The sequence below is a fragment of the Zootoca vivipara genome, chromosome 6, assembly GCF_965207765.1.
Source record: "Zootoca vivipara chromosome 6, rZooViv2.hap1.1, whole genome shotgun sequence".
NCBI lineage: Eukaryota > Metazoa > Chordata > Lepidosauria > Squamata > Lacertidae > Zootoca > Zootoca vivipara.
This window is the reverse complement of record NC_142589.1, coordinates 36686217-36708300: the sequence shown is the minus strand read 5'-3', so window position 1 is coordinate 36708300 and position 22084 is coordinate 36686217. Positions and strand designations below refer to the sequence as shown.

At 40.0% G+C, this 22084-nt stretch overlaps 1 protein-coding gene across 7 annotated transcripts in view; it reads right to left on the bottom strand.

The window, feature by feature from the left end:
- Positions 1-22084, bottom strand: part of ANKRD11 (ankyrin repeat domain 11) — a 213059-nt gene that overhangs the window by 177262 nt on the left and 13713 nt on the right. For 3 of the 7 annotated variants that reach the window (XM_035116920.3, XM_035116923.3, XM_088671966.1), the window contains exon 2: positions 8564-8643. The exons of 3 other annotated variants lie outside the window; for them this stretch is intronic. The gene's annotated coding sequence lies outside the window, so the exon portion shown is untranslated. Of the gene's footprint in view, positions 1-8563; positions 8644-8727; positions 8748-22084 lie in introns of those variants that run through there. One more of the 7 variants, XM_035116921.3, reaches the window with a different exon arrangement.

Here is a 22084-nt window from a genome sequence, read left to right as displayed (position 1 = left end):
ATGTGCTCTGGTCCATGGGGTCATGAAGAGTCGGACATGACTAAACGACTAAACAACAACAAAGGTGGCAACCCACTAGAATACCCACCACATTACACTAACAATTTAAATTGCTGGTTTCCAAATTGCATTCAGGGCAGCCCTGGAGTACCTTGAAAGCATATCAGGGTCTCTTCATTGAAGAGGCCAGTAATGGCAGCCAAGTTTCTCTGTCACTGCTCATCTTCTCCTGTAATGCATAGTCTTGGCACAGTGCTTTGTGTTCTAAAATGCACTCTCACTTCAAACTGAGCATCAACAAAGTCCAACAAAACCCTTGATCTAATTCAAAGTAACATTCCAAAAAGTTAGAGAGAAAAGTAACTTTTTCACTAACTGAAAAATTAGCTTTAGTGCCTGAGCATATTTGCCTTGTATTACAACAGCAAAACATTAAAACAAGCAGAAGCTATCACAACTCAACTTGCATTAAGGAAAAGTTAAAAGCTTTCCTGTGAAAAACAAATACAGGATATTGGCAAGACTGCAAGAATGAGGTAAAAAAAAGACTGCTAAGTACAACAAATGGATTTTATTCTCTTTGTACAACACAAAGAGCAAGTCTACTTCTTGCAAGACTGCAGTAATAAGTTTATCACTGCCAAAGAATAAGCAGAATGGTTAAATAACTTTGAACAATTACCATGTTAACCTAACCACACAAGATTAAGCAAAAGTCAATGGGATCTGAAACGCAGGTGTAGTCATGTTGAGGAGACCTATGCGAACTAAAGTGTCCCAAAACGTCCAAGTCTTATTGCACAAAAAGTTTGTTCTCATCTGTCTCAATAGGGCTCATTGGGGTAAATTCAGTATCAAAGGATCCCATGCTTACTTACACTGGTAGTAACGAAGAATCCACCTGTTAGCTGCAAACAAAACTTTTCCTATGTGGGTTAGAGAGTATGTTTACAAACCATGGACCCTGCCCTTGGGACCCTACATTTCCCTTTCCCCCTATAAATGGTTCACTGATGTGCCAGCCACTCTCCTATGCCCTAGGAATATATGGTTGCTTTTGCTTCTTTCCAACCAGGCACTTGCTGTTTCTTCCTCTTCTTCTTCTCGCCTCTGGTTTCAGGCTGCAAGTGCCTCTGCATTCTGCCTCCATTCTGCAATGGCCTCTGCATTCTGCCTCCAAGTGTCCCACTGCTGGAAAAAGGGCCCCTTTCTTGTTCATGCTTGTCTCCTCCTCCTCTACCTGGTTCCCCCCAAAGAAGCTCAACAAGTTTGGTTCCCCTAAAAAAAGCTCAACATTTTCGCCCTTCACCCCCCCCCCAAAAAAAACCAGGCCTTTCCTTCCTTCCAAAAAAAAAAAAGCTCAAACAACTTTGACCTGAAGCCCCCCCCCCAAAAAAAAACACTGCCAGTCTTTAACTGTGAGTAGATTGCAGTCTCTTGGGAGTTGGCCGTCCCTGGCATAGATCATTTGATGTAGCCAAACCTCACCTATTCCCCGCCACCGCCTCACCCCAATTTTATGTATTTAGGCAGCAATTGGCAATCAGGTGAGGTGATCGCTGATGGCTGCAAAACCCAACTGGCTGAGCCTTGGTCTTTTATCTGCCACACATCATACATGACATTATGTGTAGGGTAGGTGAGTGTGGCTTGGCCGAAACAGCCTTGTGGGACAAATGGGAAGTCCTGGAGGGCCAATTAGGCTCATGGGCCAAAGATCTGAAACTACTAACTACCAATGGATAGGTTGGCTGAGCGTTAAATTTGCAGCACAGAGGTAATGGACAGCTTCCCCTCTAGGCTGAAAACAGTACAGTCTCACCAATCATTTTGCTATTTGAAAGAAGGTAGAAAAGAATGCTGCAGAAAAAGGAAACGCAACTCTGATTGTTCCACCATGCAGGATTGGGAATAGTGGCCCCAAATGACTCTTCAATTTTCTAGCTCTGCCTCTGGAGAGAGAAACTAAAATTAGCTGATCCACTCCCAAGATCCATAGCAGCATTAGTCATTAAAATGTTAACTTGTCACATATGATTTTAATCAAGTCATCCTCTGTGGTGTGCTCAGCTTGGAAAGCACAGTACACAAGGTTTATGCCTTTTCATCATCATAAAAAGATGAAATGCAAGAAATAAGCCTACAGCAATATGCGAATGGCCATATTTAGAATTATTTTATCCAGTTCTTTTCTAAGTTCACTTCATCCCTAGACATCAGAAATAACATGTCTAATTCTGTTTGTTATAAGCAACACAATTATGGGTGCTGGTGCTGGTACTGCTCCTAATTTCAGTACTGGCAGTGTCAGATGTGCCCTTTAAAATCAAATTTCGATTCCAAAAATTCCTTTATTTACACACACATTGAATGAACAGTGTTTCTTAATTAACTCAGCAACCTGAATATATTCATGTAATAACAACAGAAATGGCTGTCACTTCATCTGGCATTCAGCAAGCAAAATTTAAGAGCCATTTTCACATAATTTACATTCCAAACTTAGCAACATCTTATTGCATCAAGCATTTGAGGGGTCTATGTAAACAACAGAGAATGACACCTGTGGACCAGAAAATTAAGGCTGCAATCCTAAACACATTTACTGTGGAGTAAACTACTAACTCAGTGGGACTTAGTTCTAAAGAAGAACAGGATTATACCATAGAAGGGATTTCACATCAAAAATAGATCCAATGCAGTAACACTGGGGTAACTGTTAATGTAGCGGAAGGAATCAATTTGAGTTCCTCAATATTTCAACCAAACGAAGGCCATTTGAACTTTCCCTTCTCATACCTGTTTATCAGACACACATACCACTCCATATAACTATTTACAGGCTGTCTCCCCCTGACTGACTGAACACCTCCTCCAAAAATTGTCATTTGATCTGCCTCGGAGCAATAAAATGCTCGTGCACCATGTCCACGCTCTCCTCAATAAATTATGTAATAGTAAAGGACAAGGAGGAAACATGTTTACATCTGGGAATAAAAATAACATCTAGGCCTCATGAGCCACTTTTGTGTGTTCATATGTTATGAGAATATACAACAATAAATGTTTTGTGAGAAGCACATTATGGCCCACTCAGTTTTTCTTCCACAAAACTCAGGAGACTGTACATGAGGCGCCCCCAACAATTTTCCATTCAGACAATGCCTGCTTAGCATTGGCACAGTTGCTGCATTCCATGCGTTCATAGGACATCAGTCTTCCCCCTGAATACAACTGCTATGTCATACCTCATATGCAATGTGCACTATCCTTAGAGAAGGATAGTAAATGTATTTACGTTTTTGTTTAGTTTACACACACTCCTCCATACTTATTATTTTTACAGTGACTAGATCCTATGTATAGGATTTTGTTTAAGCAATCACTTTTACCTTGGAAAGATGCTCTACCAAGGAAAAGGACTGTAAATACTGTAAAAGGAACTAATGGCTTAAAAGGCAGCAAAAATGAGTGAAACCACCACAGAGGCGGAAGCAGCACTGAAGAGAAGAACTAAAGATAAGACTAAACACAGATGGGAAATCAACAGGCGGTAAAAGAAACAAGGAAATGACCAGCCTGAAAGGTGAACAACAGGTGTCAGAAAGAAATGACAGCTTTCTGAGAAGCAAAGGGGGGAGGAGTGAATAAAGGAGGAGTAAGACAAGCAGCTTCCTTTATTCTTTTTTAAAGCTTTTTTACTATACAATGTTGCCTATTGTCCACTGGGGCGGCACCAAATCCCAACCTGGCCACAGCTTCTCTGGGATCTCCAGAATGTTTTATCAGCTACAAATGTTCATCCATGTCTGTAAACATACCTTAAAGCTTCATTTTTAAAAATGCAGAGAATTAAGGTTGGAAGGAATGTCAAATGCCATCTACTGCAACTCCTGCCAATGCTGAAAATCCACTATAGTACTACAACCTCCATGATGGGGAGGCCATCCAGCCTCTGCCTAAAAACCTCTAAGTAACACCAGCTTCCAAGGCAATCTGTTCCATTGTTGATCAGCTTGTACTTCCTAATGTTTAGTTTAAATCTTTTTCTTCCAATTTGAATACTATTTGAATTTGAATTTTAGCTCAAGTCCTACCCACTGAAGCAACTTATAGCAAGTTTGCTCCACAACTTTGAGATAGTTTTTCAAATACTATATTCTGAGGAGTATATAATACAAGTATTTCCCTTTGGCAAAGATTAGAAGCTATACTACCACAGACTAGAAAAAGAGTTTCACATATTCTGGTAACAATCTTTAAAGTAAACAGTGAACAGTGGATTCTCACCATTGGATAGGCCACTCATACACATTCTCTGGCAGTGTCCCTAACAAATATAGTTGCAAAAAATACAATTACAGGAAAACCTCAAAAATACATACAATTTAAACAAGTAAATCTCACTTATGCCCAGTGGAAGACAAAGCTCAAAGAGTATGAAAGCTACATTCAACTTATTGGCCTCTTCAAGGATGTTGACTTTACAGTTAAAAGTGACTAGGTTGCAAAGGTTCACTCATCATTAAAATTTGGATTAACAAAACATTTTTGTTACCTTATGCATCTAAAAATGTATTCAGGAAAGGAGAGTGAAATCTAACTCAAGGTTGTGAAAGATCCTGATTTTAAAAATCCTTTCCCTATGCAGTCAAGAATCAGTAAATATTTAAATGTTAATGCATCCAAGCTGAAGTGCCACAAATGGAAAATACCTGAGTTAAATAAATACCAAGATCTGGCCCCATTTTGTCTAAGCAATTCTATCTTCATTGTAAAATGTTAGTTTTCCGAAGACAATTCAATTCTTAAAGCATGTGTTGAAACTGCATTTTTACTATCTAGCTCAGCTTCACAATAGCGTTCTTCTCGGAAGGTCAGAACAAGGCAAGACTCAAGCTTGGAAAACAATTCTGCTTAGCAGCCCCACCATATTCATCATTTTAATATTATTGTTGTTGTTGTTGTTGTTGTTGTTGTTGTTATTTATACCCCACTCTGGGCTGCTTCCAACAAAAGATTAAAATACAATAGTCCTTCAGATATTAAAAGCTTCCCTAAACACCTACATATTCATTAGGAACTCTGTGAAATACTACATCCAAAACCACCATCACAATCTCACTCCTGCTCAGAAGTGTTGATCTGTCAATTTCTGTGATGAAAAATGTGAGTATTGAGAATTTAACCAGCTGCCAGCTTACACTAGAATTCTGTGCTACAGAAATGCACCAGATTATCATGCTTCTTCAAGAAACTCAACAGTACAGAAACATTGGAAGCCTAAATGCTTTTCAACAAGAAAATAATACAGACACAGAGCATATTCATTAGTGTGGTATACGTGTAGTATACAGTGACTTGGCTGCGCTGCATTTTTTTTTATTCCACTTTCCATTAATTTACACATGACCCAATTTTTATTAAAAGAAAGAATGCTAAGGTGAAGCCTATATACACTTCAGACACTAATATTGCATAGAAGTAACTGCATAGATGTCACCAAAGAACATAAAACTGCCACAACTCCAGCTTCATTAGAACATATTCTTTCACAGAAATTCCAGCACTAACACACAGCCATCATATTATTGGTCACAGATTATGCAATATCTCGGCCATGAAGAATTCTGCAATCAAGTACCACACTTCGAATTCACTGGACAGTCTTGCACTCTGCCCCAACTCAAGGATATGCAAGTACTCAATAAGCTTTCCAAGAATTTGAAAACATTCTTAATTTCTATATAACAACAAAAGCATCACTCTGGGCAAATAAGCCCTTATCATTCATTAGTGGCAGGTGGAAATTAGCACTGTTACTTATTGGGTATTCAATACTGGAAGGGAAGAATGCACACCTAATTTCAACATGACAAATTAAAATTTATGCTCCAACCACCACTTTTAAGACAATTTCATTAAGGCCATCTGCAGTAAGGAAAATTATCTACACATGCACAAGTATAGTGATGACACAAGTGATAAAATTTTCAATACACCTTTGAGCTCTGAAGCAGCAATATTCTGCTCTCCAAGTCTCTTGTGAGCAGAAACCTTTTTGTGTGAAATATTAAAGAATTCTATCTAAAACATTCAGATTTTAATTACTATTCCAAGTGTGTATGCTAGTTGTTCCACACGAAAACAACATTCTACCATTTTTTCTTATTTGCTCTCCAAAGGATTAATACTTATAAAATAAACACGCAAACATTAAAAAAACATTAAAAAATTAAAAACATTAAAAAATCTAATATGAACAAACTGCAAGTCAACAACAATTCATAACGGAATGCCCTAAAAGGGCCCATCTCACCAACTGTCCTAAATGGCAGTGATGGACACTGGTATGCACTACTAGGACACTCAGTTACACCATCTGCCAAGAAGCAGGTTTTACCCCTATCATTACTCTTGAATAAGGGTCTGCAATCGACCATGGGTGCATTGTATCATCATACTAATTACAATAAAGGCAAGAAGCTACTGTTGCTAATACCTCATCAAAGCTAAGGAAACAGCTTTTTATCCCAGTCTTTTCCAATGTTTTGTTAACTGACATGAGACACACATCAGAAGATGCATCTCAATGTCATTGCTGAGACAGGTGCACCACTGACAGGCTTCAGAAAGTTGTCAGCAGTGACAAAAACTTGCAACACATATTTTTAGCAAACTCTTATAGAGATTTTGGGTGCATCTGAAGGTGCAGAATTTTTAAAAGCTCAAACCAAGTCCAGACTTGATTTTAATGAATCCTCTTTTAATTAGAAACTTAATCACCAAGTTTAAACATTACTCTTGTTAACTGATTACATTTCACCCTGATAATGTCAAATTAAATCCTAGATCACATTCACTAATTATCTCTTTTTGGTAAAAACTACCCTAGAAAAAGTCCTTGAGAGAGAACATTATTCAGTATGAAACTTCTCACCTACAGTAAGGAAACAATCCCCAGTTTAGCCAAATAGCTGACATTTCTCTCCATCCTCCAGAAGTAAGGAAAGACCTTTTCCTTTCAGGAACAAGAAACTAAGTTTGCCTCTCACCGCTGGGTCTCTGTTAGCACCATGGGGTGTGGGGTATGTATAAGCTTTGACAGATTCAATCTGGATCAGAGGGAGAGCTGTATGAGCAGACACAGGAGGCAGGTCTTGTAGTATGGTACACAACTGGACTACTCTTTTTGCTTGGTCACCACTGTTACGTAAACCTTGTTTATTCACACTGAAAATGTTCTACAAATTTTACTTCTAAGAATAGTGACTCCAATAATTTCCCCTTCTTCCCTTGTGTTGCATGCAGGTGCATTTGTGGAGAACTTGCATGTACAGTCGTACCTCAAGTTATGTAGGCTTCAGGTTGCGTACTTTTCAGGTTACAAACTCAGCAAACCTGGAAGTGTTTACGTCCGGGTTCGCCGTGCGCAGAAGCGTTCTGTACAGGAGCGCGCTTTCACGGTTGTTCGGGTTGTGTACTTTTCGGGTTACGTACCACACCCCCGAACAAATCAGGTACATAACCCAAGGTACCACTGTACTGTAATAGGATTGTCAGCTAATTGTTGTTGCTTGCTACAGGTAACCAGAAATAAACAGTAAATTGCAAGAACTCAGGCCAGGAGGAAGATGAATTTCAAGTAAGTCTTCAAAAGGTTTTATTTATGTAATGATAAGAAGAATTCAAATAGGAATCAATTCCAGTATGATAGTGAAGCAAATAAAAATAAATTCCAGTGTGAAAATCCCAGGACAAGGCCCTGTTTCAACAATTCGGCAAACATACTTGGTACACTCTGACCATTAGAACATTGCTGATGAAGAATTGTCGAAACAGGGCCTTGTCCTGGGATTTTTACACTGGAATTAATTTTTATTTGCTTCACTATCATACTGGAATTGATTCCGATTTGAATTCATCTTATCATTACATAAATAAAACCTTTTGAAGACTTACTTGAAATCCATCTTCCTCCTGGCCCGAGTTCTTGCAATTTACTGTTTATTTCTGGACTTCACCAAGAACTCCAATTTCTACAGTGCTACAGGTAACCAGCCAAGTGCCTAATTACAAGGCAGGCTTTATGGTAGTCCTTGGCTGCTGATTCAACAGTGTCTTTGCAGAGGAAAAATGCCACAGAGCTGCTTTATGCAAGCATCTAAATCAGAAAGTTTCCCTGAGATGATAACTTACCCAATATGTGTTTTGGTGATAAAATAAAAGCCATAGCCTGTATTTGTAATTTCCCCACAAAACCTTTGTCAGGTACTGCAGGGAAGTTCACCCTCAGGCCTTATTTGTTATGTTGTTATACATTGCACTGCAACTAAAACTAGTTTCTTAATAAGCTGAAGACATTTCACCTGCACTATAAAACCGATTCTAACACAGCTACTCTATCAAAACCTATTAAATTTTTACATTTTAAGAATAATAAATGAAAAATCACTATCATGATTCATAGCCATATTTTGTTTTTGTATTCGCTATTACAAAAGCTATTCCACTGAAAAGGGAGGCAGGAGTGCTTGGGGGGGACACACAATAAAATAGTTACCGATTCCATAGCTGAAAGTAGTGGTTAGCAGGACATGGATAAAATCCAACAAAGAGATGTCTCCAAAGAAGCTCTGTATTCTGAAAGACAAAAGTTATCTTACATAAATATAAAGACTCACAATGCAAGCTTCTGGAAAAAAAGGCAAGCTAAAATTACTACACCTCATAAAAACATCTTGTTGAATTCTATTCCCAATGTGCTTTGCTACTTCAACAGTCCACTGGGTGATAGCACTGTGATGTCCTATTTGTGCAACTGGGATTTTCCTTTCAGCCCTTTTAAAAAAATAATCTACTTTCAGAGTCACATACAAAGAAAATATTGAAATAAAATTTGAGAAAATCTTTTCAGAAAGCCAGAAGAAAATGAGAAGAAAAGATATCCGGTAGGTTTCGGGGAGGGGTAGAATCTTAGCCATTGAATTTGGACAAACTTGATCAAGATAACCTGGGATTCACATAATTACAAAACTTATTTACTAATCATTCTGGTTTCTCTTATAAACTGAATTTTTTTCAAGACAGGAGAATAGAAAGAATACATTCACAAACAAAGAGTAGCACAGGTTTGCTCCCTCAGGAAAAAAATTACTACTTTAAAATCAAACTATTTACTTCTTGTCCTGGTTTAAAAACAAAAGTAATAACAATATGCTGTAAGTACCGTACAGGTAAGAGCTTGTGAAATTTACTGGCAATTGTATCATATAACTATCCCATGCTAGCATTTACAAAAACATTAGCAGAAGCTAATAAAGGTAAAGGTAAAGGGACCCCTGACCATTAGGTCCAGTCGTGACCGACTCTGGGGTTGCGCGCTCATCTTGCATTATTGGCCGAGGGAGCCGGCGTATAGCTTCCAGGTCATGTGGCCAGCATGACAAAGCCGCTTCTGGCAAACCAGAGCAGCACATGGAATCGCCGTTTACCTTCCCGCTGTAGCGATTCCTATTTATCTACTTGCATTTTGACGTGCTTTCAAACTGCTAGGTTGGCAGGAGCTGGGACCAAGCAACGGGAGCTCACCCCGTCACAGGGATTCGAACCGCCGACCTTCTGATCAGCAAGCCCTAGGCTCAGTGGTTTAACCACAGTGCCACCTGGGTACCAAGCAGAAGCTAATATTCACCAATAAAATATACCTTTCCTTTTTAAGTATCACCTTCATTTTTTTTTATAGCTAACACTACCATAAGAATAAGATATCTGGTGCTTGCTATTATCATTCCAGAACAAGCAAACTGTGACTCATAATTGCAGTGAAGCCAGCTGTTCTTAAGTAAAAGAAGTCAAGGCTAACCTATAAAAGATAGCACTAGGCAACTACAATAAAAATCACCAATCTCTAGTAGAAAAACAAAAGGCCATAGCTGCCAAGTTTTCCCTTTTCTCACGAGGAAGCCTATTCAGCATAAGGGAAAATCCCTTTAAAAAGGGATAACTTGGCAGCTATGCAAAAGGCAGCAAGGCAATTTAAATTTGAGCAAAGTAATGCAATAATCATCATCAAACTGTAGCCAGATGCACGGTGCAGTTCTATAGCTGAAGCTTAGCACACCTGTCCCTATAACAGACGACCACCTGGGTACCATGCATAAACCTCTTTTGGAGGTTGTGAGGTACTGAGTAATAGGCTAGGGCTTCAGAGACATGTATCTGCGTGGTCATTGAACATTGGCCTTTAAAAATTAGCCTCAATTACAAACTAGCATTACAGCTTCATTGTGAAAATATAAGTTGTAGAGCACTTTACAGAGTACTGGTTATATGGGTAAGCCACTCATTCAAAAGGAGAGGATTATACTGTCTCCATACCATGCTAGCCAGAAATGCTCTTTGGTCTTGTAGGATGAGCTGTCTTAATTGTGGATAAAAAAAACTGCACTACAATACCTGAATATATAGCAATATTTTATAGCAGGGGTGTCCAACTTTCCAGAGACTGATCTACTCCCACTATAAATAAACTGGCAGTGATCTACCTATTGGATTGACCAGATCTGTTGAGCTTTTTTGAGGGAGGCTTCACCAAAGTTGTTGAACTTACTTTTAGGGGGAGAGAAGATAGTTGTTGAAGGGGGGTTGGGTTTTGGGGGGGGGGCGATCGACCAGGAAAAGCCTGTGATCAACCAGTAGATCGCAACCAACCAGTTGGACAGGCCTACTTTATAGTGATAGCTCTATATCTCTATATATCTATATATCTTAACGGCATGTGGGTGTGTTTCCACTTTTCACCGAAACCACTTGACCGATAGTGTTCAAATTTGCACACAACGTCCCATGCTACCGTGAGATTAATCTTATAAAGTTTGCTAAGACAGATGTCACACCTACGCCACGTAAAACCCCCAAAACCCTGTGTTCCAGAACTCACAAATCACCCGCAAGTGCATGCTGGGAGCACAGGAGAGATTGCAACACAGCACCCTCTAGTGACGGCTACACTGGTACTACACCTAGGAAACCTACCCTCTCCACAGGTTCGGCTTTCCAGACTAGGCCCCTTTCCAGACTAGGCCAAGTGGAGGTAGGGCCTTGCCAGGGGGGGTGAGGGGGCGGAATAGGGAGCAGAGATAGGAAACATGTTGGGGGGGAGACACAGGGATGAAACTTGCCCTCTCCACAGTATCTCCGTTCGCCTTTGCAGACTAGGCCGCTTTCCAGACTAGGCCGAGTGGAGGTAGGGGCCGAATAGGCCATGGGTCAGGACAGGGTGGGCCCAATCACAGGGATGAACCGGGGTGGGGGGGGAGGGACAGGGATAGGTAATGGGTCCGGGACAGGGTGGGGAGAGACACAGGGATGCACCTATATAAACATAACACAAAAAAACAGGGGGACTCTGAAGGTGAGGGGAGTCTCAAGTGGGACTCTGAGGCTCCATTTAACAAACTGAGCCACCACAACGCGTAGCAGCGCCAGCTAGTAGACATATAAAAATGACTTCAAATATAACAATAAAAGCCAGACCTGAACTAGGAAAATGAACCAGTGTGCTACAATGCATGACAAACCAATCCAGACAGCAGGAGGCCTAGCCAAGTACAGAACATTCCATTTGGAGAGAACCTCTGACATGTTCAAAAATGCTGAAGCAGATGGTGAGCAGTCTTTAACACTAGTATCCCAGCTTAGTCAACCACCAATGTTTGCTAAAATTAAGTTATATAAGAACTCCAGGGGCTGAACTAAAAAGTGAAATGTATGCAGTGTTACTTAAGGTTTCATGTACATAAATAGGAGCTACTTATTTAATCATGAAGGCAAGGTTGACTATTCTTTCTTTGGAAAGGAACCCTCCATATACAAAAAAAAACCAAACAACAACCTCCTTTTATGGCAGTACCAAGCCTTCTGTACTGAGAAAAACCCAAAGGATTTCCTGTTCTGTTAACACGATGCTCCTAAGCAATGGAGAGTTAACCACACATCAGAGCCACAACTGGTTTTAGTTTAATACAATGACCTGAAAACACATTTGAATATTTATGTGCATAGCACCTATGTCAGCTAGAAAAGTGAAGCCAGACTAGCAGTCTTAGACACATAACCATGAACATCAAGGAGGAGGAACAATATGAAAAAGAAGCATCTAGTCTGGAAACAAGTAACTGGAAAAGAAGAGCAAATTTAGGAGGCAGGTGGTACATGGACTTCCAGCGAGCTAGGTAAAAGTAAAGAACAGATGGGGAGGGAGTGTTGAAATGAAAAGCAAAGGAGGACTGATTAGTTTTCAAGAGAGCACTTTTAAAAAACAAAACAAAAAAAAGCATAATGCCTCTCTCATGTTACACTTCTATTTCTGCCATAGGGATCTTTTGCAATTCTAAACAGAATGGAAGCTGCATGTAATACAAAGAAGAAACAAAGCAAGTAAAGTGATACATTTTATTGGGGCTATTTTTATTGGAAAGACTGTAGAAGCTTGCAAACTTTATATGCTGTAAGCCGCCCAGAGTGGCTGGGGAAACCCAGACGGATGGGTGGAGTGGTGGTGGCAATAAATAATAATAATAATAATAATAATAATAATAATAATAATAATAATAATAATGTAGAAAATATTAGTATCCTGCATCTTTGATTATCATATTTGTATCTTGCCCTGCCTCCAAGAAGTTCAAAAGGTTATCCCATTTTAACCTCACAATCCTGCTAAACAATTTAGACAGAAATATGGCCTGAAGCAACCTACAGTGATCCATGTTGAAGAATTTTAATCCTCATTTCCCAGTTCAGGTTCAATACTCCAGTCACTATACTACAGCAGTTAGAGGATTGGACTGGGACCTGAAAGACCTGAGAGGGTTTAAATTCCCATTCAGCCATGAAGCTTACCTTGACCCAGACACTACCTCTCAGCCTAGCATACCTCACAAGATTGTTGTGATAAAATGGGAAGATGGAGAACTATGTATGACCCTTTTGAAAGAAAGGCGGGATAGCAGTGTAATAAATAAATATTTTAGTTGGGTACTTAGTGTCTAAAATACTAATTCAGATGTCTATTCCAGAATTTAAGAAAGAGAAAGCAAGCAATATGCATTTTATGTTGAACTCAAGTATAATCTTTGAGTGTGTTAAAAAGTGAAAAAAACCTAACACTTCTGAAAATTATCTTTATAACTGATACTCAATCATTCAGTGAAATGTACATGAAAGCCTTCATACTAGAGCAGTGGTGTCCAAACTTTTTTCAAATAGGGCCAGATTTGATGAAGTGAAGGGCTGTGAAGGCCGACCAAAGGGCCAACCAAAGTTGTTGGCCTTTTTTGGATTGAAGTTGTTGTTGAGCTTTTTTTAGGGTTGAAGTTGTTGAGCAGGATTGATGTTGTCGAGGTTTTATTAGGATTTTACCCCAGGAAATAAACTGCCACAAGGGCCAGATTAAACCGACCAGCAGGCCGATTAGCCCCCCCCCCAAAGGACTTTGGACATGCCTGTACTAGAGGTTCTGTTTGGCAAAAACGCTGTCCCATCTGAAAATTCTACCTTATTCCTTTTAAAGAACAAATTGTTGCAGAACAATGTTGATCTTTTTTTAAAAATGCCACAAGAAGTTTATTTTCATTTACATTAGTACAGGCTTCCTCAACCTCAGCCCTCCAGATGTTTTTGAGACTACAATTCCCATCATCCCTGACCACTGGTCCTGCTAGCTAGGGATCATGGGAGTTGTAGGCCAAAAACATCTCGAGGGCCGAGGTTGAGGAAGCCTGCATTAGTGTGTGCACCCAACAATCACAGTGTATTTCATCCACTGAATTAATACCAAGCACTTATATGTATTATTTTCCACCCTGGTCTGCTCACACTGATATATTTCAATTCTTAATTCTGAGTCTTTGCATTGCTGACATCCAAGCAGCACCCTGAAAAAAACTGAACTTCAATTGAAAAGGAAAACTGCAGCTATAGCACAAAGTATCTTAGAGGCCAGGTTTTGGTTTCAAACAGGCTGACAGCTTTTCTTGTACAGGCACAATCCTTTATATACTATTAGCATTAAATGATTAGGGAATCCTAAGTAAATAGGCTCATGCTACTGAAAAATTAATGCGCCAGCAATATGAAACCCTTGTGCCAATCCCTACTTCTAGTATAACAAAAGCTAACAGAAAGTGAGATGTCACCAACACCACAGTTGAAGGGATATTGGACTATTCCAGCCACATTTGCAGCATATAAATGTGCTGGATTTATAGTACAGTGGTGCGTCGCTTAACGAATGCCCTGCTTAACAAAAGTTCCGCTTAACGAAAGGATTTTTCGAGCGGAGGTTGCCTCGCTAGACAAATTCATTTTACGAAAAATTCGTCTTGCGAATCGCGGTTTCCCATAGGAATGCATTGAAATTCAATTAATGCATTCCTATGGGCAAAAAAAAAATTCAAAAAAAAAATCAATGCATTCCTATAGGATTCGCTAGACGAATTTTTCGTTATAAGAAAAGACCCGTGGAACGAATTCAATTCGTCTAGCAAGGCACCACTGTACACTGTAAATAGGGCTTTACCTCCATTTTTGTCTGGAAACCTAAAACAAACCTATACAGTACTGTACAGTGGTACCCCGGGTTAAGAACTTTGCTTCAGGATGAGAACAGAAATCACACGACGGCGGTGCTGCAGCAGCGGGAAGCCCCATTAGCTAAAGTGGTACCTCAGGTTAAGAACAATTTCAGGTTAAGAACGGACCTCCAGAACGAATTAAGTTCTTAACCCGAGGTACCACTGTATATGAAATTACATGTAATTTTCTTTTATTAGAAACAAGTTCTTGTCAGATGTAAACAGTGTTTTGTGGTTGTTTTAGCAAAATTCTAACCAAAATCAGGTCCCTCAAGATGACTCATTTCAGCCTGCTGACCAACTGAATAGTCAGTTACTCTAATGCAGGAGTTGTATTCAGCTAAAAAGAACTACTGGCAGCTTTAAAAAAAATCCTGAGTGCGGTACCCTGGATAGGAGGGAGGGTTTACAGAACAGATGGGCATGCTGTCATTGAGAAGCATGTCATTAAATGTAGGGGTGGCAAACCTGATGCCCTCTAGACATTGTTGCACTATAACTCTATAACTATAAAAGGTTGTCTACTAATATAGGGGGGGAAATAGAAATCTTTTAAAAATCAAAACAAACAAAAAATCACCAGCTGACATCAAGGATAAGGTTATTTGATTAATCTCAATATAAACAAATAAATATAAACAGTCCAAACAAGTATCTAAAATAAACAAAACATGTAGAAAGGGCAACAAGATCTTCAACAACAAAAAAAACAACCTAGGTGATGAAAGTAAAGGTAAAGGGACCCCTGACCATTAGGTCCAGTTGTGGACGACTCTGGGTTGCATGCTCATCTTGCTCTATAGGCCGAGGGAGCCAGCATTTGTCTGCAGACAGCTTCCAGGTCATGTGGCCAGCATGACTAAGCCGCTTCTGGCGAACCAGAGTAGCGCACAGAAGCGCCTAGATGATAAGACGGTGGGTATTTGTCTTTCAAACTTTGCAGAGTATATATCTGTCACAGTGGCCGGAGCGGGCTACTTCAGAGTAACGACTCTACACAGCTCTGCATTTTATTCTTTTATTGGTGCTGCGTATTTACAGTGCTGAAGTCATTGCTATATACACGGAGCTAGGTGTTCAGTCGGGTTCAGAACCTCCGAATGGCTTTTGGCGCGTCTTTCTCCAACACAAAAGCTTTGGCAGACCCATCCTCTTTCCCCTCCTCTTTCTGCGTAATTCCGGAGTTGGGGGGATGGGTCTCCCCCCCTTATTTGCCCCTTCCTGTCCCACCTGGTACCCTGGCTCCTCTACCTTGCCTGAGCCTCGGACACGACTTCCTGCTTCCCCACTGGAATCGGAACTCTCTCTGCTTTCCCCTGTGCTCGGGGATGGGCTTGAACTCAGGAGGGGAGGGACTTCGCGATATCCCCTGTCCCTCACAATATCTTACAGAGCCCACCTTTGTTGTTCATTTTTAGTCTCCCTTCCACAGAAATATAATCCTACCATCCCTGACAATTAACCACAGATTCTGGGGGTGATAAGAATTGTAGTTCATAAAACATCTGCCGCTTAGCCACCCCCAATTTAAACTAAAATTATTCAATTATTTGGTTTGTCTAAGATACTACAGGTAACTTCTCTATCTGATAATTAAGACATTTTTCATTAAATTACTAGAAGGCAGGCTGCACCACAATGTGTCAATCCCAAAAAGAAGATTGAATACATGTATGGAAAGTAATATTTGTTTAATACAATTCTAGCTTGCTCAAAAAAAAAAATCCTGAAAAATGGAACTTGCTTCCCCCACCCTCCATCCAGCTTCTGCACACTGGATTATCTTTGGTCAAGCTCAAAAGGCTGCCTCTGAACTTTATGGGTAAGCATACTTACATTTATTTATGATGATATACCGTATGCATGTAAAGAGAAAACTGAAAGAAGCTAAGTACCTAAAGAGTATCAGTCCTGATTTAAGGAGCTCAGAGAATGTTTTTGACAATATATGTATTGTCTACCTCTTTCAGTTCTTCAGATCCCTACAAGCCTATAAGTCAAATACTTAGAAGCTAGCAGTTATTCACCTAAAGCCAGCTAGTAAAAATTAACATTTGCTTGGTGTATCTCTGCTGAGCTGACCCTGACAATGCAATACAAATTAAGATAGCATCTAATCTACCTCAGTGGTACATAAGGTATCACTTTAGCAAATGATATATTTAGACCAATAAGAGATATATCACTTTACAACAGCCACTTGTTTTGGTTTTACATGGGTATCCTTGGCTCACAATACTGGAGGCCAATATATTAATGCCCCTGCCAAATGAGGAGGGGTAAGCAGTTGTTTTTGGTAAAGCATTTTCAATGGAGGTGTCCTGGTTGTGGCATGCCCTCAACTGGTGCCTGTTTTGAGTGTTTTCTAAGCACCAGGTAAATAACCTTTTTATTTTGGTAGGCTTTTATTTTATAAAGCTTTTTAGCAGTGCCCAAAGTCTAAAAAGGACTCAGACAAACAAACATGTCAGAGCCCTTTTTAAACCTTGGGCACTACTGTTGTTTTACATTATCTTTGATTCTATGTTTATGCAGTATTTGTGTATTTTATGGTTTAAAAACTGTACATTGACCTAAAATCCTATTGCTAATGAGCAGTATAAAATGCTATAAATAAATAATAATCTTATTTCTTTACACAAAAAAGCTGCAATAACGCATTTACATTTGGCTTGTTTTAACTATCAGTTAAAGTGGAGGTGGGGAACCTGTGGCCCTCCAGTTGTTGTCAGACTCCCATCTCCATTGGAGGGTTTTTGGGGGGGGGGCAAAAGTTGTTTTGCTTTTGGGGGGGTGCCCCAAAGCTGCTGCGCTTTTGGGGGGGAGAGAACAGAAATAAATGGCAAATAATACCTTTGCTGGAACTAACACGCAGCACCGACATAGTCTGCCAAAGCGCCAAAAACCCCAGCACAGAACAGGTTAAAAAATGAACGCTATTACACCCAATCATCGTCTGCCAAAGCGCCAGAAAAACAACACAGAAAGGGTTAAAAAACCAATCTCTGACTACCAGCAACAACAACAACAAAAAGGGATCCGGGTTTTAACAGCGGAGACAAGCTGTAGCGTGAGGAGGAGTGGGAGAACAAAAGGGGAGGGGAAACAACAACAACAGCGCGAATGGGCCATGGGGCGTGTGCCAGCAACGAGGGCTCTGCGTGTCACGTTTGACACGTGTGTCATAGGTTCGCCATCACTGCTGTATACGGTCAAATAAGCACACCAGAAACGGCTTCCAATCAGCCACATTCAAATGGGGGGGGGGGGAATCCAGAGTATTCCCAGTGAATGCATGTGGAAATACTTGGATACACAGAAGATACTTGCTGGATCCTACCAATCTGTTCAGACTATTTTTCAGCAAGAAAAATAACATGATTTTGGAAGTCTACACAATAACATGAAGCACATGACAATCAAGAAGAGACCTATTCCTGCAATAATTTTCTTTAAAATTTCTGCTATTCCAATCCTAAAAACCATCCTCTTGCCTTTTAATATAAAAAATGGAAACAAAACAGATGCTCGAAATTAAAAGACAAACACAACTTGTTTTAGTTTGTTATTACCATACACACCTAAGGTACATAATATATTTGTTATTTCCTAAAAACTATGCAATACACTTTGAAAAATTCCTTAGCAATTAGCTGAGGTGGAACTTGCAAATGGCAAATCTTACCATTGAGCATAACCTACCGTGTTTCTCATATTATAAGACACGTCTTATATTTATTTTTTCCTAAAAAACACACACTATGGCTTATTTTCAAGGGATGTCTTATTTTTTTCCTCCTCCTCCTGCCACGGCCGGCATTGCTGCTGCGCCTATCACTATGTCTTATTTTCGGGGTATGGCTTATATTCCTTGAATGCTTAAAAATCCTGCTATGGCTTATTTTATGGGTATGTCTTAAAATATGAGAAACAGGGTACAAGGAGATTTTCGAGTCCAGGTTCACATGATTTAGGCAGGACTGAACTGCTTTTTTCTATACATAGCTTTCTTTTATTGTGTACATTTACAGTTCTGGAGAATTACACAAGCTGTCCTTTGCTCATCTTAGATCATGTCTAAGGCTACAAGAAAATGTTGAATTAGAACAGACTGTGCTCCATCAGCAAGCAATGTAAGGCCCACAAACCACATGCTGAGATATTTGTGCAGCCCACAGCTTCATGAAAAATCCTTGAAATCTTTGCTTTAAAAAAAAAGTTTCCAGCTTACATGACTAAGCAGACAGACTTGATTACATGAAGGCAGTTTTTAATTAACAGATTTCTGCAATATTTGTGCTATTTTTCAATATCTTATTCTCTGAGCCTATAAAATATCCTCAAGAACTAAATCAATTTTGAGTACCAAAGGTATTACGTTACTAGGGCTCTTGGTCTTTCTTAGGCTAGCTGAAAGGCTGAAAACCATCTACAGCAGGAGTCAGCAAACTTTTTCAACAGTTTGTCCCTCTGTTGTTCCACTGTCCCTCAGACCTTGTGGGGGGCCTGACTAATTTATTTATTTATTTATTTATTTATAACCTGCCGATCTGGCCGGGTCTCCCCCGCCACTCTGGGCGGCTTCCAACACACATCAAAATACATTAAAATATCACAGACTAAAAACTTCCCTAAATACCTTTAGGTATTTTCTAAATGTCAGGTAGTTGTTTATCTCTCTGACCTCTGATGGGAGGGTGTTCCACAGGGCGGGCACCACTACCGAGAAGGCCCTCTGCCTGGTTCCCTGTAGCTTTGCTTCTCGCAGTGAGGGAACTGCCAGAAGGCCATCAGCGCTGGATCTCAGTGTTCAGGCTGAACAATGGGGGTGGAGACACTCCTTCAGGACCGAAGCTGTTTAGGGCTTTAAAGGTCAGCACCAACACTTTGAATTGTGCTCAGAAACGTACTGGGAGCCAATGCAGATCTCTCAGGACCGGTGTTATGTGGTCCCAGCGGCCGCTCCCAGTCACCAGTCTAGCTGCCGCATTCTGGGTTAATTGCAGTTTCCAGGTCACCTTCAAAGGTAGCCCCATGTAGAGCGCATTGCAGTAGTCCAAGCGGGAGATAACCAGAGCATGCACTACTCTGGTGAGACAGTCTGCGGGCAGGTAGGGTCTCAGCCTGTGTACCAGATGGAGCTGGTAGACAGCCGCCCTGGACACAGAATTAACCTGCACCTCCATGGACAGCTGTGAATCCAAAATGACTCCCAGGCTGTGCACCTGGTCCCTCAGGGGCACACTTATCCCATTCAGAACCAGGGAGTCTCCCACACCCGCCCACCCCGTCCCCCCCAAAACAGTACTTCAGTCTTGTCAGGATTCAACCTCAATCTGTTAGCTGCCATCCATCATCCAACCGCCTCCAGACACTAACACAGGACATTCACCGCCCTCACTGGTTCTGATTTAAAAGAGAGGTAGAGCTGGGTGTCATCCGGGCCCCAAACCCCGGAAAAGCTGGCTAAAATGTATAAAAATAGATTCCCCATATGTTGGAGATGCGAGAAAGAAAATTGAACTTACAGGCATATGTGGTGGTCCTGCACAGAGGTTGGTGTATTTTGGAATAACATATATGAAGAATTAAAGAAATTACTAAAATGTACATTCAAGAAAAGACCATAGACATTTTTATTAAGTATAATGCCAAAGGAAATAGGAAGATCTGAGAAAATATTGCTCATGTATAGAACAGTTGCAGGCAGAATACTGATAGCGAGAAATTGGAAAAACAAACCAATACCCAATATAATGGAATGGCAGTCTTTAATGGTAGAATACATGCAACTGGCAAAAACAACAGGTAGAATAAGAAGTCAGATGAAACAAGTAGTCAATAAGGAATGGGGAGCCTTTAAAGAATATTTGAAAAACAATAATATAAAAGAAACTCTATTGGCAGAAGTAGACTGTACCTTGTAAAATAAATTGTTAAAGATAGGACTAAAGGATGGAAATATGTAACGTATATATAAACTGTGCGAAAACATTAAGAAAAAAGATAAAATACAGCAAGTTTAATTGGAAGTTTTTTTCTTTTAGATTTTGATAAACAGTATAATTTAGAAAATTATAGAATAATGTGTTTTTTATGTTTTTATGTTTGTCTTTAGATTTGTGTTATTATGAGGCGAATTTTATGTTGGTAGGTGTGTAATATGTATATATGTATATATGTATATATGTAGTGTGTCTGTCATATAAATTTAAAACAATAAATATATTCTATAAAAAAAAAGAGCTGGGTGTCATCCGCATACTGATGAACACCCAGCCCAAACCCCCAGATGATCTCTCCTAGCGGCTTCATATAGATATTAAAAAGCATGGGAGAGAGGACGGAACCCTGAGGCACCTCACAGGTGAGAGCCCAGGGGTCTGAACACTCATCCCCCACCACCACTTTCTGAACACAGCCCAGGAGGAAGGAGCGGAACCACTGCATGACAGTGTCCCCAGCTCCCAGCCCCTCTAGACGGTCCAGAAGGATGTTATGGTCAATGGTGTCAAAGGCCGCTAAGAGATCCAGCAGAACTAGGAAACAGCTCTCACCTTTGTCCCTAGCCCGCCGGAGATCATCAACTATATTTTGGGAGGGGGGAATGAATGAATTCCTATGTCCCACAAATAACCCAGAGATGCATTTTAAATAAAAGGGCACATTCTACTCATGTAAAAACACGCCGATTCCTGGACCACCTGAGGGCCGGATTTAGAAGGCGACTGGGCCAAATCCGGTCCCTGGGCCTTAGTTTGCCTACCCATGATCTACAGGCCTCACCCATTACTAATGGTCTAGCATCTACCATATCAATGAAAACAACAACAACAACAACAACAACAACATATGCAGATTCACAATATGAAGCAACCCACATTCTGCAAAGTGGCCCATCATGCAGAACAATTTGCCTGCCTGTATTTTGTGCTTTGATTTAGTACTGTGGGCCATGATTTGCCCTTCTGTACTAGCAAGCAAAGACAAGATCTGTTCTGTCACTCTAAAAGAACATGCAGTTTTCAGTTTGATTTATTTTGCATAAGAACTCCATTGCTCAAAAAAAAAAACCTCAATGACCCTAAAGTTAAATATATTCCAAGTTTGACAGGGATTTTTTAAACAAAAAACTAAGGAAAGTTATATGAACACAAGAATGAATTTCCCTCTATCAGCAATACCTAAACCGCCAACATGGTAACACATTCTCCACGTAAGAACAAAAGGTAGTGCTTTCAAGGATGAAACTATGATCAAATAGGTAAAGCAATTGTTAATTTACCATGAGTACTTTTTAAATTATCGTTTTTAAAGGTATATTATAAAACAAATGAATGCAAAATCTTTCCTGTATTTCACAACATTAACATCTTCCAACAGAGCTCCATGACACAGGAAGAAAATACTACTAATCAAGCTATTTGATATCATGAATATAATAT